Below are 23648 nucleotides of genomic sequence, written 5' to 3' on the forward strand. Positions count from 1 at the left end.
AGGCACTGTGGACTCCGGCGTCGGAAGTTGGGACCGGGGATCACTGGGGCCAATCGAGACGACGAATGCTTTCCAGCAGGTGCAGCCCGTGCCCCTGTTGGGATTTCCATGTGCTACAGTGTGTTCGACCAGTGGGCCGCTGCACCACCCCACCGCCCCCCGCAGCCGGCAGGGAGGCCGCCAGTTGTTACTGATCTGATGACCAAGTGCAACTCTGTGGCTGGTAAAGTAACAGTTCCAGTGGGAAGTGACCCTTATGTGGCCATTAACTGAACTGCCTCAATTGGCCTAAGGGCGGGCAGGCCGCCTGCAACCTTACCCACCAATGGTAAGGTACCAGCGACATAGGCCGTACATCCCAAAGACTAGTGGATCGTATCAAACAACATCTCATTTCTGCAGTTCGCAACAGGCAAAGTGTTACCCAACCAGCCCATGATTGCAAAACTCAAAACAGTGTCCGACATTAAATGTGAGTCCACGATGGGACAGAATTTTCTGAATAATCCACAGTGTGCTCAGAATTACGCTGACAACCATTTTTGTTTTCATTCATTCATCGGATGTGGGCATCACTGGCTGGACTACATTTATTGCCTATCCCTAAATTCCCTTGAGAAGGTGGTGGTGAGCTGCCTTCTTGAACCGCTGCACTCCATGTGAGGTCGGTATACCCTCAGAGCTGTTTGGAAGGGAGTTCCAGGATTTTGACCCAGCGACAGTGAAGGAACGGCGGTATAGTTCCAAGTCAGGATAGTGTTTGGCTTGGAGGGGAACAAGCTGTTGATGGCGTTCCCATGCATTTGCTGCCCTTGTCCTTCTAGGTGGTAGAGGTCGTGGGCTTTGAAGGTGCTGTCTAAGGAGTCTTTGTGCATTGCTGCAGTGTATCTTGTAGATGGTACACATTGCTGCCACTGTACATCGGTGGTGGAGGGAGTGCAAGTTTGCGGTTGGGCTGCCAATCAAGTGGGCTGCTTTGTCCTGGATGGTGTCGAGCTTCTTGAGTGAGGTTGGAGCTGCACTATCCAGGCAAGTGGAGAGTATTCCATAACACAACTGACTTGTGCGTTCCAGATAGTAGGCAGGCGTTGGGGAGTGAGGAGACGAGGTACTTGCCGCACGATTCCTGCCCTCTGACCTTTTCTTGCAGCACGGTATTCATATGGCTATTCCAGTTCAGTTTCTGGTCAATGCTAACCCCCAGGTAGTTGATAGTGGGGGATTCAGCGATGGCAACTCCACTGAATGTCAAGGGGAGATGGTTAGATTCTCTCTTGTTGGAGATGGTCATTGTGTGGCACTTGCGTGACACGAATGTTAATTGCCACTTATCAGCACAAGCCTGGATATTGCTGCTTATGGACACGGGCTGCTTCAGTATCTGAGGAGTCACGAATGGTGCTGAACATTGTGCAATCATCAGTGAACGCCCCCACTTCTGACCTTATGATTGAAGGTAGGTCATTGATGAAGCAGCTGAAGATGGTTGGGCCTAGGACACTACCCTGAGGAACACCTGCATTGATGACCTGGAGCTGTTATGATTGATCCCAATAACTGTAACCATCTTCCTTTGCACTAGGTGTGACTCTAACCAGCGGTGAGCTGTCCCCAGATTCCCTTTGACTTCAGTTTTACTGGGGCTCCTTGATGCCATACCCTGTCAAATGCTGCCTTGATGTCAAGGGCATTCACTCTCACCTCACCTCTTGAGCTCAGCTCTATTTTCCATGCTTGAACCAGGGCTGCAATGAGGTCAGGAGTTGAGTGGCCCTGGTGGAACCCAAACTGAGCGTCACTGAACAGGTTATTGCTAAGCAAGTGCCACTTGATCGCACTGTCGATGACACCTTCTATCACTTTACTGATGATTGACAGTAGGCAGATGGGGGTGGGTGGGTGATAATTTGCCGGGTTGGACTTGTCCTGCTTTATTTCAACAGGACCTAACTGGGCAACTTTCCACATTGCTGGGTAGATATCAATGATGTAGTTGTCCTGGAATTGCGTGGCTGGGGTTGTGGCATGTTCTGTAGCACAGGTCTTCAGTAATATTGCCGGAACATTGGCAGGGCCCACAGCCTTTGCAGTATCCAGTGCCTTTTCTCGTTTCTTGATACCATGCCGAGTGAATCAAAATGTCTGAAGACTGGCATCTGTGATTTTGCGGACTTCCAGAGGAAGCCGAGATAGATCATCAACATCAGCCTTACCTTCTGCACTGATGTTCTGGGCTCCCCCGTCATTGATGATGGGATATTTGTGGAGCCACCTCCTCCAGTTCGTTGTCTAATTGTCCACCACCATTCACAGCTGGACGTGGCAGGACTGCAGTGCTTAGATCTGATCCGTTGGTTATGGAATTGCTTAACTCTATCTGTTGCATGCTGCGTATGTAGTTTGGCATGCAGATTGTCCTGCTGGTAGTTTCACCAGGTTGACACTTCATTTTGTGGTATGCCTGGTGCTGCTCCTGGAATGCTCTCCTGCATTCTTCATTGAACCATGGTTGGTCTCCTGGCTTGATGGTAATGGGAGAGCGGGGGAAATGCCAAGTCATGAGGTTACAGATTGTGGTTGAGTACAATTATGCTGCTGCTGCTGGCCCACAGCGCCTCATGGATACCCAGTTTTGAATTGCTAGATCTGCTCAAAATCGATCCCATTTAGCACAGTAGTAGTGCCATACAACACGAAGGAAGGTGTCCTCAATCTGAAGTTGGGACTTTGTCTGCACAAGGACTGTGCGATTGTCACTCCCTCCATTACTGTCATGGACAGATGCATCTGCGGCAGGCAGATTGGTGAGGATGATGTCAAGAATGTATTTCCCTCTTGTTGGTTCCCTCACCACCTGCCGCTGACCCAGTCTAGCAGCTATGCCCTTTAGGACTCAGCCAGCTCTGGCAGTCCTGGTGCTACCGAGCTACTCTTGGTGATGGAGATTGAGGTCCCCCACCCAGAGTACATTCTGTGCCCTTGCCACCCTCAGTGCTTCCTCCAAGTGGTGTTCAACATGGAGGACTATTGACTCATCAGCTGAGCGAGGGTGGTAGGTGGTAATCAGCAGGAACTTACCTTGCCCATGTTTGACCTTATGTCATGAGACTTCATGGGGTCCAGAGTCGATGTTGAGGACTCTGAGGGCGACTCCATCCCGACTGTATACCACTGTGCCACCACATCTCCTGGTTTTGGCCTGCTGGTGGGAAAAGGCATACCCGGGGATGGGGATGGTGGTGTCTGGGACATTGTCTGAAAGGTATGATTCCGAGAGTATGACTATGTCACGCTTTTGCTCTCCCAAATTTGGTACAAGCCCCCAGCTGTTAGTAAGGAGGACTTTTCAGGGTCGACAGGGCTGGGTTTGCCGTTGTTGTTTCCGCTGCCTTGGACGATGGCGGGTGGTCCACCTGGTTTCATTCTTTATTGATCTTGTAGCGGTGGGATGCAACTGATTGGCTAGCTAGGCCATTTCAGAGGCCATCGTCAATAGGTCTCACAGTGTGGCACATTTGTGTGTACTGGAAGCTACATGCACTAATTCACATGGACCCGGTTATTTGCAGAAAGAAAGAATATTGGCAAACATTGTGTCTGTTTCAGCTGAACAATGTAAGTGACAGCCATTGGCTGGCGCATTCTTCAGGGCAATACCTTAACCAATCACGCTGTCTAGTTTAAATGTTAAACAAAGCTTGGCAATTATCTGCTGGACATCATAAACAGGTGAATTCACCGTGGCCATGTTTTTAACCATCGCAGTTCACGTGCCAATCAATCAGCCGTCTCTTCTCTTGCAGTATAATTTGTTGTTTCCCTTACATTGGTCATTCTTGCAATTGTCCTGATGGGTGCAAGGCGAAAAGCTTCGACAACACGTCTCTATTTTCAACAATTTCAGAAAATACTTCACATCTGTTTCAGTTGGTGCAGATCAATAAGGAACAGAACAACACAACTGCAATTCACTTTTTACACTCAGTGAACAGCATCTTCACTCAACAACAGAATTCACCTCCTTTATCACTATTCACATACATAAAACATGAAGGCAGCTCTGTGGAGTGCAGAAAGCAGTCATGTCAAAGAACTTTTTCAAAGTAGAACTGGCTTATTCCATTCTGGTGTGTGACCCACACTCAGTACAATTCAAGAGTGACAGGTACTCCAAGTAATACATGGCCACTGGGACGAGGTTTTCCACTCCTTTTAGTGACCTTCACTCATACAATTCTGCAGTGACAGATATTCCCAGAAATACATGGCTATTGGGATCACGGGGATAACCATTCCGGTTAGTGATGCACAGTCAGTGCAATTCTACAGTGACCGATAATCCCAATAATACATGGTCACTGGGGTTAGTTTTTCCAGCGTGTCGTGTTCTAGTGTTTTGAACTTGCAATTGGATTGTGCATTGGGTACTCAAGAGGCTGCTGGAGAAAACACATGCTAGAAAAAAGAAATTGAAAGGAAGATAGAATCAAAGAGAAGCCTGCTCAGTTGCTGCTGTCCTTGTCTCTCTGTCTTTGCTTCATTTCCTCAAACAAACTCAGCTAAACATCACTCAAATCCCAAAGGCTGCCATACTCTCCCGTTATTGAATCACACTCAGTACATTTATACAGTGACAGTCAGTCCCAGTAATACATGTTCATTGGGATCAGGTGTCCCACTTCGGTCGGTGAAACAGACTCAAAATATTTCTACAGTGAAAAATACTCCCAGTAATACATTCCCTCAAATATTTACTTGTACTGAGTTCCTATTCAACGGTACACAATATTCAAATAAAGGCAATAACTTGAAATCACAGCAAGACCGTGACTCATGCTTAATTTTAGCTGAAGAAATGTAATAAAACTGAAGAGATAATTCAGGAAATTTGACTTAATGAAATGATATCACTGATCTGGTGTTTGCATAACAGTTACCAGTAGACCAACATGCAACATTATCAGTCACAGACCAAAACAAGAGACCAGCTCACACACAAATTTGCACAACTTCAATGGTTGTAGCAACTTACCAGGAACACCAATGACGGTGAGGATAATGTAGTATATTTTCTGGAAACTGCTAATTGGTTGATGCATTTTCTGCGTGAAGTGATTGTCTCTGCATTAAGCTCTGAGACGTTTGCATCCCAGAGCCTTTAATTTATACTGAAGTGCACCAATAGATTACAATCGTCAACTTAAGTCCCTAAAGTGATGGGCTATATTTAGTACAAAGATTGAATTTAAACAGCCCTAGACTAGACTGTTTTTATCACATTAATTCACTCATGATAATTAGAAGCTGAATTCTCCGAGCAATAGTGATTTTCCCTGAAACACAATCACACACATCTGCATTTCTCATATTGATTCAGTTATGGATTTTATTCTGCTGCGACCAGTCAGTAATTAATTTCCAAATGTTAGTGTGCCCTGTCAGGGCTGTTATACTGTAGTCTGGGATGTTGCTGTTCGCATTAACTGCAACCATTCAGTTAAATAATCAAAGAAGGAAATTGTGCATTAGGACCCTAAAAATAATACAGACCCTCAAACTAATACAGACCCTCCAACTTATGAAGACACTCAAACTAACACAGACCCTTAAACGATTACAGACCCACAAACTGACAAGCCCTGCTTTCTCTGTCCCCCGCTTTGGATTCTGTTGGGGAGGATAGCTTCACAGCAGAATGCAGCAACAGCCAAGTCTGTGGCACCAGCTGCACAGGACGGGAGAAAAGGAGTGGGAGAGCTATAGTGATAGGGGATTCTAACGTAAGGGATAGAGATAGGCGTTTCTGTGGCCGCAAACGTGACTCTAGGATGGTGTGCTGCCTCCCTGGTGCGAGGGTCAAGGATATCACGGAGTGGCTGCAGGACATTATGAAGGGGGACAGTGAACAGTTAGAGGTTGTGGTACATATAGGCACCAAAGACATAGGTAGAAAGAAGGATGAGGTCCTGCAGCAGGAATTCAGGGAGCGAGGTAGCAGATTAAAAAAACAGTAACTCAAAGGTTGTAATCTCTGGTTTACTCCCAGTGCCACGTGCTAGTGAGTATAAGAATGGGAGGATAGAGCAGATGAATGCGTTGCTGAGGACATGGTGCAGGAGGGAGCGCTTTAGGTTCCTGGATCAATAGGATTGTTTCTGGCAAAGGTGGGACCTGTACAAGTTGGACGCATTGGACCGGAACCAGAACGGGACCAACATCCTTGCTGGGAGGTTTGCTAGTGCTGTTGGGGGGGTGGGGGGGGGTGGGGGGGCAGTGGCGGGGTGGTTAAACCAATTTGAAAGGGGGATGGGATACAGAGTGGAGGTACAGGAAGGGGTGATGTGCAGTCTAGTATAGAAGTGAAACAGAGTCAGTCAGGAAGGCAGAGCAAATATAAACCTGTTAAGGCACAAGTGAAAACTGCTGGCCTGCATTTATTTTAATGCACAAGGTCTGACTAGCAAGGCAGATGAATTGAGGGGCATTGATTAGCACATGGGATTATAATATTGTTGCTATCACAGAGACATGGTTGAGGACGGCAGTACTAGCAGCTCAATATTCCAGGGTATAGAGTCTTCAGGCGTGACAGGGGAGGGGAAAAAAGAGGAGGTGGGGCATTAGACTGTTGATCTAGGAGTCAATCACTGCAGTAAGGAAGAATGATATCTTAGAAGGTACCTCAGATGAGGCCCTATTGATAGAACCTAAAATAAAGGGGTGCAATCACTCGGCTGGGATTGTACTACAGACCTCCAAACAATCAGGGAGAGATATAGAAGCAGTTATGTAGGCAAATCTCAGACAGGTGCAAAAATAATAGGGTAATAATAGTAGGGGATTTCAACTTCCCAAATATCAACTGGGATAGTTTCAGTGCAAAAGGCTCAAAGGGGGCAGATTCGTAAAATACATACGGGAGAGCTTTTTGAGCCAGTATGTAGAAAGTCCCACAGGAAAAGGGGCAGTACTGGACCTAATCCTAGGGAATGAATCTGGAACCTACTGCCTGAAGAAGTGGTGGAGGCAGGAACCCTCACAACATTTAAAACGTATTTAGATGAGCACTTGAAATGCCATAGCATACAGAGCTACGGGTCAAGTGCAGGAATATGCGATTAGAATAGTTGTGTGCTCTATGACAACACTGACACGATGGACCGAAGGGCCTGTTTCTGTGCTGTATTACTCTATGACTCTATGACAGGTTCTGCTGCCGCGAGACATGTTTTGCTTTCCCTGTTAATGGTTAAGTAAGGAGCTGAATGTGAACCTGCAGCGACCATCACTGGAGGCAGACACCGGTGCCGACACGGTTTAGTGATGCCTCCCTGCAGGTTGTCCTCCAGGATGCAAGGAAAAGGGGGGAGATTCACTTCTTCAGGGATGGGAGGAAGAGACCTGACCAAGCAAGGCTGGCTGGAGAGAATGGAGAGTTGAACAGCCGTGGAGTCACACCCAGGACAATAATTCAGTCCAGGAAGTGGGTCAATGACATGATCCGTGATGCTAAGGTCAGAACTCCAAACACCTTCGACCCTATCGACATTACATGTGGCAGAGTGCTAGGTCGTATTTAGTGGAAAGGTAGTAACGATCCAGTCATGTGTATTGGGGAAGGGCAGTAGGACAGGCTGCCGCAAGCTTGGCTACATCTCGGTCAGAGGCACACGTCTGTCATTGTATAACTCCACACAGTCCTTCCAGAGGGGCCGCGAGCAGCAGGCATATGTGTGTCCATATCATACACCACTGGACTATCACCATCAGAGATCAGAGACGTTCCTGCTGAGTTCATAACTTTGTTCATTATTGTGTTTGCAAGAGAAGATAGCCCACAATCAGAACCTGCCGTCCTTTCTCAGGATGACAGCATTCATTACCCCACCACTGCCACTCCTCCAGTGCCCTTACTGTTGCATTTCAGCCAACCAACCCAGACTGCTGTCAGCCATGCTAAGTGGATGCAGTCCAAATTCGGATACTCAAGGCCCAGAGCTGCTTGAGGGCGTCCTGCAAGGCAATCTGCAGTGTCCCAAAGCGAACGTCAGCAGCCTTCCTCCAGCAATGATTCAGCCATTGGGGTAACACTTTGCAGGAGCACGAGGACAAGCAAAGGTACCCACAAGACAGAAGCTAAGGAGATGTACAAGGTGATTAGTATTTTTCTTTGTATTATCGATATGTTTCTGGATAAAGTTGATGAGTGAAGGTGTTGGTTCCGTGTTGGATTGGGGAAGTTCCATTTCACTGAAGCCAAGACTCACAATGCGGTCCCTCTAACTCCATCCAGTTGCACGTGGTGGAGGTGCTCTCCTCCATGCCGCCGCTTCCTCCTCCTCGCCCTCCTTCCCATCCTCCCGAGGTGGTCTGCGGATCCTAGGAGGAAGTTTCTGGGCCCTCGGAGTTTCTAGATTATGGAGGACAAAGCACGCAACCACAAACATGGACACCCCTTGGGAGTGCACTGAAGAGGCTGCATCTGAGCAATCTAAGCAATCAAGCCATTGCTTGAAGAGGCTGATAGCTTGTTACATGTTGTGGTGGGGCACTCTCATTGAAGGCCCTCTGACCTCGTGTGACGCAATGATGGAAGAGGGTCATCAGCCACATGTGAATGGTGTTATGTATTGTTGAAGCATAGATCCAGCGTTATCTAAAGAAGTCTCAGAGTTTTTATAGGGCTAAAGGTAACTATTATATTATATACGCATAACTATTGACACTCTCCACAAGCCTGTCTATCCAGCACAACTCCTGCTGCTTCTAACCTCTTCCAACCCAAGTGATGCTTACTAAAGAGGTAGGGGTTTATTCTCATTGTCACAAACATTAACCTTTTGAGGCCCAAATAATACCCCCCAAATTTTTGTCGCGATCTATTTTTGAGATATAAATATATATATATATAAAATATACATACATGCAAACATTCATTTTGATTTTAGATGCGACAGTGCAGCACTCCCTCAGTACTGAATATCCGACAGTGCAGCCCTCCCTCAGTACAGACCATCTGACAGTGCAGCACTCTCTCAGTACTGACAAACCAACAATGCAGCGCACTCTCAGTACAGACAATCCAACGATGCAGCACTCCCTTAGTACTGACCATCCGACAGTGCAGCACTCCCTCAGCACTGAAAATCAAACAGTGCAGCGCTCCCACAGTACAGAGCCTTCGACAGTGTAGCGCTCCCTCACTACTGACCACCGACAATGCCGCACTCCCTCCGTTCTGACAACCAAACGGAGCAGCACAACCTCTGTACTGACCCGTCGACAGTGCAGCACTCCCTCAGAACTGACCCTCCGACAGTGCAGCACTCCCTCAGTACTGGCAATCCGACAGTGCAGCACTCCCTCAGTACTGACAATCCAACAGTGCAGCACTCCCTCACTACTGACCCTCTGACAGTGCAGCCCTCAGTCAGTACTGACCCTCCTACAGTGCAGCTTTGTCTCAGGACTGATAATTCGACAGTGCAGCACTCCCTCAGTACTGATAATTCGACAATGCAGCCATCCCTCAGTACTGACCCTCTGACAGTGCAGCACTCCCTCAGTATTGACCCTCCGACAGTGCATCACACTTCAGTACTGACCATCTGACAGAGCATCACTCCCTCAGTACGGACAGTCCGACAGTGCAGCAGTCACTCAGCACTGACCCTTTGGCAGTGCAGCGCTCCCTCAGCACTGACAATCAAACAGAGCAGCTCTCCTTCAGTACTAACCCTCCGACAGTGCAACACTCTTCCAGTACTGAACCTGCGTCAGAGCAGCGCTCCTTTAGGTCTGACTCTCTGGCAGTGCAGCGCACCCTCAGTACTGACCATCCGACAGTGCAACACTCCCTCAGTACTGACAATTCGACAGTGCAGCCCTAGCTCAGTACTGACCCTCTGACAGTGCAGCATTTCCTCAAGACCGACAATCCAACAGTGCAGCGCTCCCACAGTACAGAGCCTTCGACAGTGCAGCGCTCCCTCACTACTGACAATGTCGCACTCCCTCCGTTCTGACAACCAAACGGAGCAGCACAACCTCTGTACTGACCCGTCGACAGTGCAGCACTCCCTCAGAACTGACCCTCCGACAGTGCAGCACTCCCTCAGTACTGGCAATCCGACAGTGCAGCACGCCCTCAGTACTGACAATCCAACAGTGCAGCACTCCCTCACTACTGACCCTCTGACAGTGCAGCCCTCAGTCAGTACTGACCCTCCTACAGTGCAGCTTTGTCTCAGGACTGATAATTCGACAGTGCAGCACTCCCTCAGTACTGATAATGCGACAATGAAGCCATCCCTCAGTACTGACCCTCTGACAGTGCAGCACTCCCTCAGTACGGACAGTCCGACAGTGCAGCAGTCACTCAGCACTGACCCTTTGGCAGTGCAGCACTCCCTCAGCACTGACAATCAAACAGAGCAACGCTCCTTCAGTACTAACCCTCCGACAGTGCAACACTCTTCCAGTACTGAACCTGCGTCAGAGCAGCGCTCCTTCAGGTCTGACTCTCTGGCAGTGCAGCGCACCCTCAGTACTGACCATCCGACAGTGCAACACTCCCTCAGTACTGACAATTCGACAGTGCAGCCCTAGCTCAGTACTGACCCTCTTACAGTGCAGCATTTCCTCAAGACCGACAATCCAATAGTGCAGCGCTCCCTCAATACTGACCCTGCAACTGTGCAGCGCTCACTATGTACTGAAACACCGACAGTGCGGCAGTCCATCAGTACTGAATCTCCGACAGTGCAGCACTCCCTCAATACTGACAATCCGACTGTGCTGCAATCCCTCAGTGCAGACAATCCAACGGTGCAGCACTCCCTCAGTACTGACCATCCGACAGTGCAGCACGCCCTCAGCACTGAAAATCCAACAGCGCAGCGCTCCCTCAGTACTGACCCTCCGACAATGCCGCACTCCCTCCGTTCTGAGAATCAAAGAGAGCAGCACTACCGCAGAGCTGACCCTTCGATCGTGCAGCACTCCCTCAGAACGGACGCTCCGACAGTGCAGCACTCCCTCAGTACTGACAATCCAACAGTGCAGCACGCCTTCACTACTCAACCTCTGACAGTGCAGCCCTCACTCAGTACTGACCCTCTGAGTGCAGCACTCCCTCAGTACGGACAATCCGACAGTGCAGCACTCACTCAGCACTGACAATCAAACAGAGCAGCGCTCCTTCAGTACTAACCCTCCGACAGTGCAGCACTCCCTCAGTACTGACCCTCCGACAGTGCAACACTCCTTCAGTACTGACCCTGCGTCAGAGCAGCGCGCCTTCAGGACTGACTCTCTGGCAGTGCAGCGCACCCTCAGTACTGACCATCCGACAGTGCAACACTCCCTCAGTACTGACAATTCCACAGTGCATCCCGAGCTCCGTACTGACCCTCTGACAGTGCACCACTTCCATAAGACCGACAATCCAATAGTGCAGCGCTCCCTCAAAGCTAACCCTGCAACTGTGCAGCGCTCACTAAGTACTGACAATCAAACAGTGCAGTTTCTTCTTTTGGGCCTCCTTATCTCGAGAGACAATGGATACGCGCCTGGAGGTGGTCAGTGGTTTGTGAAGCAGCGCCTGGAATGGCTATGAAGGCCAATTCTGGAGTGACAGGCTCTTCCACAGGTGCTGCAGAGAAATTTGTTTGTAGGGGCTGTTGCACAGTTGTCTCTCCCCTTGCGCCTCTGTCTTTTTTCCTGCCAACTACTAAGTCTCTTCGACTCGCCACAATTTAGCCCTGTCTTTATGGCTGCCCGCAGTACTCCCTCAGTAATCACCCTCCGACAGTGCAGCACTCCCTCAGTACTGAATCTCCGGCAGTGCAGTAATCCCTCAATACTGACAATCCGACTGTGCTGGAATCCCTCAATACAGACAATCCAACGGTGCCGCAATCCCTTAGTCCTGACCATCCGACAGTGCAGCAATCCCTCAGCACTGAAAATCCAACAGTGCAGCGCTCCCTCAGTACTGACCCACCGACTGTGCAACGCTCCCTCAGTACTGACAATCTGACAATGCAGCACTCCCTCAGTACGGACAATCCAACAGTGTAGCACTCTCTCAGTACTGAAGCTCCGACAGGGCAGCACTTCCTCAGTAGTGACAATCCGGCAGTGCAGTCCTAACTCAGTAAGGAATAGCTAAGAGTGCAGCACTCCCTCAGGACTGAACCTCCGACCATGCAGCGCTCCCTCAGTACTGATCCTCTGGCAGTGCAGCACTCCCTCAATACTGACAATCCGACTGTGCTGCAATCCTTCAGTGCAGACAATCCAACGGTGCAGCACTCCCTTAGTACTGACCATCCGACAGTGCAGCACGCCCTCAGCACTGAAAATCCAACAGTGCAGCGCTCCCTCAGTACTGAACCTCCAACAATGCCGCACTCCTTCCGTTCTGAGAATCAAAGAGAGCAGCATTACCACAGTGCTGACCCTTCGATCGTGCTGCACTCCCTCAGAACGGACGCTCCGACAGTGCAGCACTCCCTCAGAACTGACAATCCAACAGTGCAGCACTCCTTCACTACTCAACCTCTGACAGTGCAGCCCTCACTCAGTACTGAACCTCTGACAGTTCAGCACTCCCTCAGTACTGACAATCCAACAGTGCAGTGGTCCCTCAATACTGACCCTCCGGTTGTGCAGCACTCCCTCAGTACTGACCCTCCGACAGTGCAACACTCCTTCAGTACTGACCCTGCGTCAGTGCAGCGCGCCTTCAGGACTGACTCTCTGGCAATGCAGCGCACCCTCAGTACTGACCATCCGACAGTGCAACACTCCCTCAGTACTGACAATTACCACAGTGCAGCCCAAGCTCAGTACTCACCCTCCGACAGTGCACCACTACCACAAGACCGACAATCCAATATTGCAGCGCTCCCTCAATACTAACCCTGCAACTGTGCAGCGCTCCCTCAGTACTGACAATCCGACAGTGCAGCACTCCCTCAGTACGGACAATCCAACAGTGCAGCACTGTCTCAGTACTGACGCTCCGACAGGGCAGCACTTCCTCAGTAGTAACAATCCGGCAGTGCAGTCCTAACTCAGTAAGGAACAGCTATGAGTGCAGCTCTCCCTCAGTACTGACCCTCTGGCAGTGCAGCACTCCCTAAGTACTGACTCACCGACAGTACAGCACTCACTCGGTACTGACAATTTTGCAGTGCAGTGCTCCCTCAGTACTGACCCTGTGACTGAGCCGATCTCCCTCAGTACTGACAATCCAACAGTGCAGTACTCCCTCAATACTGACACTCCCGCTGTGCAGCGTTCCCTCAGTACTGACCATCCGACAGTGCCGTGCACCCTCAGTACAGACCCTCCGACAGTGCAGCACTCACTCAGTACTGTCAATCCAACTGTGCAGCACTCCCTCAGGGCTGACAATCCGGAAGTGCAGCCCTCCCTCAGTACTGACCCACTGACTGCGCAGCACTCCCTCAGTACTGACAATCCAACAGTGCAGCGCACCCTCAGTACCCACCCTCCAACAGAGCATCACTCCCTCAGTACGAACAATCCGACAGTGCAGCACTCACTTAGCACTGACCCTCTGACAGTGCAGCGCTTCCTCAGTACTGACAATCACACAGAGCAGCACTCCTTCAGTACTAACCCTCCAACAGTGCAGCACTTCCTCAGTACTGACCTTCTTACAGTGCAGCAATCCTTCAATATTGACCCTCCGACAGTACAGCACTTCCTCAGTACTGACAATCCGAAAGTGCAGCACTCCCTCAGTACGTGCAATCCAACAGTGCAGCACTCCCTCTGTTCGGACGCTCCGACAGGGCAGCACTTTCTCAAGTTTGACAATCCAATAGTGCAGCGGTCCCTCAATACTGACCCTGCAACTGTGCAGCGGTGACTATTTACTGAAACATAGACAGTGCCGCACTCCCTCAGTACTGACAATCAAACAGTGTAGTATTCCCTCAGTACTCACCCTCCCACAGTGTAGCACTTCCTCAATACTGAATCTCCGACAGTGCAGCACTCCCTCAGTACTAAAAATCCGTCTGTGCTGCAATCCCTCAGTACAGACAATCCAACGGTGCAGCACTCCCTTAGTACTGACCATCCGACAGTGCAGCACGCCCTCAAAACTGAAAATCCAACAGTGCAGCGCTCCCTCAGTACTCACCCTCCGACAGTGCAGCAATACCTCAGTACGGACCCTTCGCCAGTGCAGCACTCCTTCAGAACCGATCCTCCGACAGTGCAGCACTCCCTCAGTACTGACAATCCGACAGTGCAGCACTCCCTCACGACTGACCCTCCGAAAGTGCAGCCCTCACTCAGTACTGACCATCTGACAGTGCTGCACTCCCTCAGTACTGTCAATCTAACAGTGCAGCCCACACTCAGTACTGAACTTCCGACAGTACCGCTTTGTCTCAGGACTGATAATTCAACAGTGCAGCACCCCTCAGTACCGATAATTCGATAATGCAGCCATCCCTCTGTACTGACACTCTGAAAGTGCAGCACTCCCACAGTACTGACTACCCAACAGTGCAGCACTCCCTCAGTACTGACCATGGGACAGTGCAGCACTCCCTCAGTACTGACCATGGGACATTGCAGCATGCCCTCAGAACTGACAATCCGATTTTGCTGCACTCCCTCAGTCCGGACAATTCGACAGTGCAGCACTCACTCAGCACTGACCATCTGACAGTGCAGCGCTCCCTCAGCACTGACAATCAAACAGAGCAGCGCCCCTTCAGTACTAACCCTCCGACAGTGCAGCACTCCCTCAGTACTGACCCTCCGACAGTGCAACACTCCTTCAGTACTGACCCTGCGTCAGAGCAGCGCGCCTTCAGGACTGACTCTCTGGCAGTGCAGCGCACCCTCAGTACTGACCATCCGACAGTGCAACACTCCCTCATTCCTGACAATTCCACAGTGCAGCCCAAACTCAGTACTCACCCTCCGACAGTGCAGCAATCCTTCAGTACAGAATCTTCGATAGTGCAGCACTCCCTTAGTACTGACAATCCAACAGTGCAGCATTCCCTCACTACTGACCCTCTGAGAGTGCAGCCCTCACTCAGTACTGACCATGGGACAGTGCAGCACTCCCTCAGTACTGACAATCCAGCAGTGCAGCGCTCCTCAGTACACACCCTCCGACTGTCCAGCACTCCCTAAATACAGACCCTCCGTCAGTGCAGCACTCTCTCCGCACAGACCCGCCGACAGTGCAGCCCTCCCTCAGTACTGACAATCCAGCTGTGCAGCACTCTCTCAGTATAGACACCCCCCCCCCCCCCCACATGCAGCACTCACTCAGTACGGACAATCCAACAGTGCAGCACTCTCTCAGGGTTGACAATCCGACAGTGCAGATCTCCCTCAGAATTGACCCTCTGACAGTGCAGCAATCCCTCAGTACTGACAATCCAACAGTGCAGCCGTCACTCAGTACTGAACGTCCAAAAGTGCTGCTTTGTCTCACGACTGACAATTCGACTGTGCTGCATTCCCTCAGTGTTGAACCTCCGACAGTGCAGCACTCCTTCAGTACTGACCCTCCGACAGTGCAGCACTCCCTCAGTACTGACAATTCGACAGGTTCAGCGCTCCCTCAGTACTGACCCTCTGACTGAGCCGAACTCCCTCAGGACTGACAATCCAACAGTGCAGTGGCCCCTCAATACTGACCCTCCGGCTGTGCAGCGCTCCCTCAGTACTGACAATCCAGCATTGCAGCACACTCTCAGCACAGACCCTCCGACTGAGCATCACTCCCTCAGTACGGACAATGCGACAGTGCAGAACTCACTCAGCACTGACCCTCTGACAGTGCAACGCTCCCTCATTACTGTCAATCAAACTGAGCAGCGCTCCTTCAGTGCTAACACTCCGACAGTGCAGCAATCCCTCAGTTATGACCTTGTAACAGTGCAGCTCTCCTTCAATATTGACCCTCCGACCGTGCAGCACGCCCTCAGTACTGGCAATTCGACAGTGCAGCACTCCCTCAGTACCGACTATCCAACTGTGCAGCACTCCCTCATTACGGACGCTCCGACAGAGCAGCACACCTCAGTATGAACAATCCGACGGTGCAGCACTCCCTGAGTAAAGAAAATCCAACAATGCAGTACTCCCTCAGTACTGATCCTCCCAAAATACAGCACTCCGCTCCAAGCATAAAATGGTGGGAGCTCCCCCTCTACCCATAAAATGGTGGAAGCTCCCCTCGAAGCATATAATGGTGGGAGTTCCATCTCCATGCATAAAATGGTGGGAGCTCCCCTATAGGCAAAAAATAATGGGATCTCCATGTTGTACAGACCGCAACCCAACAGGATGAGAGTGCGCTCTCCATGCTGTACAGACCACAACCCAACAGGATAAGCGTGTGCTCTCCATGTTGGACAGACCATAACCCAACAAGTCGAGAGTGTGCTGCCCATGTACAGCACTCCCTCAGTACTGACAATTCGAAAGTGCAGCGCTCCCTCAGTACTGAGTTTTCTGACTGTGCCGATCTCTCTCAATACTGACAATCCAACAGTGCAGTGCTCCCTCAATACTGACCTTCCGGCTGTGCAGCACTCCCTCAGTACTGGCTTTCCTACAGTGCAGCGGTCCCTCAGCAATGACAATCCAGCAGTGCAGCACTCCCTCAGTACTCCACTTACGAAAGTTCAGCACTCCCTCAGTCCTGTCCCTCCGACAGTGCAGCACTCCCTCAGTACTGACAATCCGACAGTGCAGCACTCGCTCACTACTGACCCTCCGACATTTCAGCCCTCCCTATGTACTGACACTCTGACAGTGCAGCCCTCACTCAGTTCTGAGCCTCTGACAGTGCAGCACTCCCTCAGTACTGACAATCCAACAGTGCAGCGCTCACTCAATACTGAACTTCCGACAGTGCAGAATTGTCTCAGGACTGATAATTCAACTGTGCACCACTCCTCTGTACTGATAATTCGACAATGCAGCCACCCTTCAGCACTGACCATATAAAAGTGCCGAGCACCCTCAGTACTGACAATCAAACAGAGCAGCGCTCCTTCAGTGCTGACCCTCCGACACTGCAGCACTCCCACAGTATTGAGCTTCCTACAGTGCAGCTTTCCCTCAATACTGACAATTCGACAGTGCCGCAATCCCTGAGCACTGACAATCCAGCAGCTCAGCGCACCCTCAGCACTAACCCTCTGACAGTGCAACGCTCCCTCAGTACTGACAATCAAACAGAGCAGCGCTTCTTCAGTATCAACCCTCCGACAGTGCAGCACTTCCTCAGTACTGACGCTCCGACAGGGCAGCACTCCCTCAGTAGTGACACTCCGACAGTGCCGCCCTCACTCAGCAAGTACCTTCTGACAGTGCTGCACTCCCTCAGGACTGAACCTCGGACCGTGCAGCGCTCCCTCAGTACTGACCCTCTGGCAGTTCAGCGCTTCCTAAGTACTGACCCTCCGACAGTACAGCACTCCCTCAGGACTGACAATTCGAAAACGCAGCGCTCACTCAGTACTGAATTTTCTGACTGTGCCGATCACCCTCAATACTGACAATCCAACAGTGCAGTACTCCCTCAATACTGACCATCCGGTTGTGCAGCGCTCCCTCAGAACTGGCTTTCCAAAAGTGCAGCAGTCTTTCAGCAATGACAATCCAGCAGTGCAGCACTCCCTCAGTACTCCACTTCTGAAAGTTCAGCACTCCCTCAGTCCCGTCCCTCCGACAGTGCAGCACTCCCTCAGTACTGACCCTCTGACAGTGCAGCCCTCCCCATGTACTGACCCACTGACTGTGCAGCCCTCACTCAGTACTGACCCTCTGACAGTGCAGCACTCACTCAGTACTGACAAATCGACAGTGCAGCACTCCCTCAGTACTGACAACCCAACAGTGCAGCACTCCCTCAGTACTCCACTTCTGAAAGTTCAGCACTCCCTCAGTACTGATAATTCGACAATACCGCCATCCCTCCGTACTGACCCACTGAAAATGCAGCACTCCCACAGTACTGACTATCTAACAGTGCAGCACTCTCTCAGGTCAGACCCTCCGACAGTGCAGCACTCACTCATTACTGACAATCCGACAGTGCAGCCCTACCTCAGTATTGAGCTTCTGACTGCGCAGCACTCGCTCCGTACTGACAATCAAACAGTGCAGCGCTTCCTCAGTACTGATCCTTCTACTTTCCAGCGCTCCCTAAGTACTGACCCTCCGACCGAGCATCACTCCCTCAGTACGGACAATCCGACAGTGCAGCAGTCACTCAGCACTGACCTTCTGACAGTGCAGAGCACCCTCAGTATTGACCTTCTTACAGTGCAGCTCTCCTTCAGTATTGACCATCCGACAGTACAACACTTCCTCAGTACTGACAATCCGACAGTGCCGCATACCCTCAGCCCTGACCTACCTACAGTTCAGCGCTCCCTCAATACTGACCATCCGACAGTGCAGCACGCCCTCAGTACGGACAATCCAACAGTGCAGCACGCCCTCAGTACTGACGCTCCGACAGGGCAGCACTCCCTCAGTAGTAACACTCCGACAGTGCAGCTCTCAGTTAGCAAGGACCTTCTGACAGTGCAGCACTCCCTCAGGACTGAACCTCCGACAGTGCAGCTCTCCCTCAGTCCTGACCCTCTGGCAGTGCAGCGCTTCCTTAGTACTGACCCTCTGACAGTGCAGCACTCCCGCAGTACTGACAATTCGAAAGTGCATCGCTCCCTCAGTACTGAGTTTTCTGACTCTGCCGATCTCTCTCAATACTGACAATCCAACAGTGCAGTGCTCCCTCAATACTGACCCTCCGGTTGTGCAGCACTCCCTCAGTCCTGGCTTTCCTACAGTGCAGCGGTCCCTCAGCAATGACAATCCAGCAGTGCAGCACTCCCTCAGTACTCCACTTACGAAAGTTCAGCACTCCCTCAGTCCTGTCCCTCCGACAGTGCAGCACTCCCTCGGGACTGACAATCCGACAGTGCAGCACTCCCTCAGTACTGACAATCCGACAGTGCAGCACTCGCTCACTTCTGACCCTCCGACAGTTCAGCCCTCCCGATGTACTGACACTCTGACAGTGCAGACCTCACTCAGTACTGAGCCTCTGACAGTGCAGCACTCCCTCAGTACTGACAATCCAACAGTGCAGCGCTCACTCAATACTGAACTTCCGACAGTGCAGCATTGTCTCAGAACTGATAATTCAACTGTGCAGCACCCCTCTGTTCTGATAATTCGACAATGCAGCCACCCTTCAGCACTGACCATCTGAAAGTGCCGAGCACACTCAGTACTGACAATCAAACAGAGCAGCGCTCCTTCAGTGCTGACGCTCCGACAGTGCAGCACTCCCACAGAATTGACCTTCCCACAGTGCAGCTTTCCCTCAATACTGACAATTCGACAGTGCCGCAATCCCTCAGCACTGACAATCCAGCAGCTCAGCGCACCTTCAGCACTAACCCTCTGACAGTGCAACGCTCCCTCAGTACTGACAATCAAACAGAGCAGCGCTGCTTCAGTACCAACCCTCCGACAGTGCAGCACTCCCTCAGTACTGACGCTCCGACAGGGCAGCACTCCCTCAGCAGTGAGACTCCGACAGTGCCGCTCTCACTCAGAAAGTACCTTCTGACAGTGCTGCACTCCCTTAGGACTGAACCTCCGACCGTGCAGCGCTCCCTCCGTACTGACCCTCTGGCAGTGCAGCGCTTCCTAAGTACTGACCCTCCGACAGTACAGCACTCCCTCAGTACTGACAATTCGAAAGTGCAGCGCTCACTCAGTACTGAATTTTCTGACTGTGCCGAACTCCCTCAATACTGACAATCCAACAGTGCAGTACTCCCTCAATACTGACCATCGGGCTGTGCAGCGCTCCCTCAGTACTGGCTTTCCAACAGTGCAGCGGTCCCTCAGCAATGACAATGCAGCAGTGCAGCAAACCCTCAGTACTCCACATCTGAAAGTTCAGCACTCCCTCAGTCCTGTCCCTCCGACAGTGCAGCACATCCTCAGTACTGACCCTGTGACAGTGCAGCCCTCCCCATGTACTGACCCACTGACAGTGCAGCCCTCACTCAGTACTGACCCTCTGACAGTGCAGCACTCACTCAGTACTGACCCTCTGACAGTGCAGCACTCACTCAGTACTGACAAATCGACGGGAGGCACTCTCTCAGTACTGAAAATCCGACAGTGCAGCACTCCCTCACTACTGACCCTCCGACAGTGCAGCACACCCTCAGTATTGACCATCTTACAGTGCAACGCTCCCTCAGAACTGACAATCAAACAGAGCAGCGCTCCTTCAGTGCTAACCTTCCGATGTGCTGCACTCCCTCAGTATTGACCTTCTTATAGTCCAGCTCTCCTTCAGTATTGACCCTCCGACAGTACAACACTTCCTCAGTACTGACAATCCGACAGTGCCGCATACCCTCAGCACGGACCAACCAGCAGTTCAGCGCTCCCTCAATACTGACCATCCGACAGTGCAGCACGCCCTCAGTACGGACAATCCAGCAGTGCAGCACACCCTCAGTACTGACGCTCCGACATGGCAGCACTCCCACCGTAGTAACACGCCGGCAGTGCAGCTCTCACTCAGCAAGGACCTTCTGACAGTGCAGCACTCCCTCAGGACTGCACCTCCGACATTGCAGCTCTCCCTCAGTCCTGACCCACTGACAGTGCAGCACTCACTCAGTGCTGACCCTCTGACAGTGCAGCACTCACTCAGTACTGACAAATCGACGGGCGGCACACCCTCAGTACTGCAAATCCGACAGTGCAGCACTCCCTCACTACTGACCGTCCGACAGTGCAGCACTCCCTCAGTACTGACCCTCTGACAGTGCAGCCCTCCCCATGTACTGACCCACTGACAGTGCAGCACTCACTCAGTACTGAGCCTCTGACAGTGCAGCACTCACTCAGTTCTGACAAATCGACCGTGCAGCACTCCCTCAGTACTGACAACCCAACAGTGCAGCACTCCCTCAGTACTCCACTTGCGAAAGTTCAGCACTCCCTCAGTACTGATAATTCGACAATGCAGCCATTCCTCCGTCCTGACCCTCTGAAAATGCAGCACTCCCACAGTACTGACTATCTAACAGTGCAGCACTCTCTCAGGACAGACCATCCGACAGTGCAGCACTCACTCATTACTGACAATCCGACAGTGTAGCCCTACCTCAGTGTTGAGACTCTGACTGCGCAGCACTCGCTCAGGACTGACAATCAAACAGTGCAGCGCTTCCTCAGTACTGATCCTTCTACTTTCCAGCGCTCCCTAAGTACTGACCCTCCGACCGAGCATCACTCCCTCAGTACGGACAATCCGACAATGCAGCACTCACTCAGCACTGACCTTCTGACAGTGCAGAGCACCCTCAGTATTGACCTTCTTGCAGTGCAACGTTCCCTCAGTACTGACAAATCGACGGGAAGCACTCCCTCAGTACTGACAATCAAACAGAGCAGCGCTCCTTCAGTGCTAACCCTCCGACAGTGCTGCACTCCCTCAGTATTGACCTTCTTATAGTGCAGCTCTCCTTCAGTGTTGACCCTCCGACAGTACAACACTTCCTCAGTAATGAAAATCCGACAGTGCCGCATACCCTCAGCACTGACCAACCAGCAGTTCAGCGCTCCCTCAATACTGACCATCCGACAGTGCAGCACGCCCTCAGTACGGACAATCCAGCAGTGCAGCACACCCTCAGTACTGACGCTCCGAAATGGCAGCACTCCCTCCGTAGTAACACTCCGACAGTGCAGCTCTCACTCAGCAAGGACCTTCTGACAGTGCAGCACTCCCTCAGGACTGAACCTCCGACAGTGCAGCTCTCCCTCAGTCCTGACCCTCTGGCAGTGCAGCGCTTCCTTAGTACTGACCCTCTGACAGTACAGCACTCCCTCAGTACTGACAATTCGAAAGTGCAGCGCTCACTCAGTACTGAGATTTCTGACTGTGCCGATCTCTCTCAATACTGACAATCCAACAGTGCCGTGCTCCCTCAATACTGACCTTCCGGCTGTGCAGCACTCCCTCAGTACTGGCTTTCCTGCAGTGCAGCGATCCCTCAGCAATGACAATCAAGCAGTGCAGCACTCCTACAGTATTCCACTTCCGAAAGTTCAGCACTCCCTCAGTCCTGTCCCTTCGACAGTGCAGCACTCCCTCAGGACTGACAATCCGGCAGTGCAGCACTCCCTCAGTACTGACAATCCGACAATGCAGCACTTCCGCATTACTGACCCTCCGACAGTTCAGCCCTCCCTATGTACTGACACTCTGACAGAGCAGCCCTCACTCAGTACTGACCCTCTGACAGTGCAGCACTCCCTCAGTACTGACCCTCAAACAGTGCAGCCCTCCCCATGTACTGACCCACTGACAGTGCAGCACTCACTCAGTACTGACCCTCTGACAGTGCAGCACTCACTCAGTACTGACAAATCGACAGTGCAGCACTCCCTCAGTACTGACAACCCAACAGCGCAGCACTCGCTCAGTACTCCACTTCCGAACGTTCAGCACTCCCTCAGTACTGATAATTCGACAATGCAGCCATCCCTCCGTACTGACCCTCTGAAAATGCAGCACTCCCACAGTACTGACTATCTAACAGTGCAGCACTCTCTCAGGACAGACCCTCCGACAGTGCAGCATTCACTCATTACTGACAATTCGACAGTGCAGCCCTACCTCAGTATTGAGCATCTGACTGCGCAGCACTCGCTCAGTACTGACAATCAAACAGTGCAGCGCTTCCTCAGTACTGATCCTTCTACTTTCCAGCGCTCCCTAAGTACTGACCCTCCAACCGAGCATCACTCCCTCAGTACGGACAATCCGACAGTGCAGCACTCACTCAGCACTGACGTTCTGACAGTGCAGAGCACCCTCAGTATTGACCTTCTTACAGTGCAACGTTCCCTCAGTACTGACAATCAAACAGAGCAGCGCTCCTTCAGTACTAACCCTCCGACAGTGCTGCACTCCCTCAGTATTGACCCTCTTATAATGCAGCTCTCCTTCAGTATTGACCCTCCGACAGTACAACAATTCCTCAGTACTGACAATCCGACAGTGCCGCATACCCTCAGCACTGACATACCTGCAGTTCAGCACACCCTCAGTACTGACGCTCCGACAGGGCAGCACTCCCTCAGGAGTAACACACCGACAGTGCCGCTCTCACTCAGCAAGTACCTTCTGACAGTGCAGCACTCCCTCAGGATTGAACCTCCGACCGTGCAGCGCTCCCTCAGTCCTGACCATCTGGCAGTGCAGCGCTTCCTAAGTACTGACCCTCCGACAGTACAGCACTCCCTCAGTACTGACAATTCGAAAGTGCAGCGCTCACTCAGTACTGAATTTTCTGACTGTGCCGATCTCCCTCAATACTGACAATCCAACAGTGCAGTACTCCCTCAATACTGACCCTCCGGCTGTGCATCGCTCCCTCAGTACTGGCTTTCCAACAGTGCAGCAGTCCCTCAGCTATGACAATCCAGCAGTGCAGCACTCCCTCAGTACTCCACTTCTGAAAGTTCAGCACTCCCTCAGTCCTGTCCCTCCGACAGTGCAGCACTCCCTCAGTGCTGAC

This window comes from Heterodontus francisci, chromosome 21 (assembly GCF_036365525.1).
Source record: "Heterodontus francisci isolate sHetFra1 chromosome 21, sHetFra1.hap1, whole genome shotgun sequence".
NCBI classification, from domain to species: Eukaryota; Metazoa; Chordata; class Chondrichthyes; order Heterodontiformes; family Heterodontidae; genus Heterodontus; species Heterodontus francisci.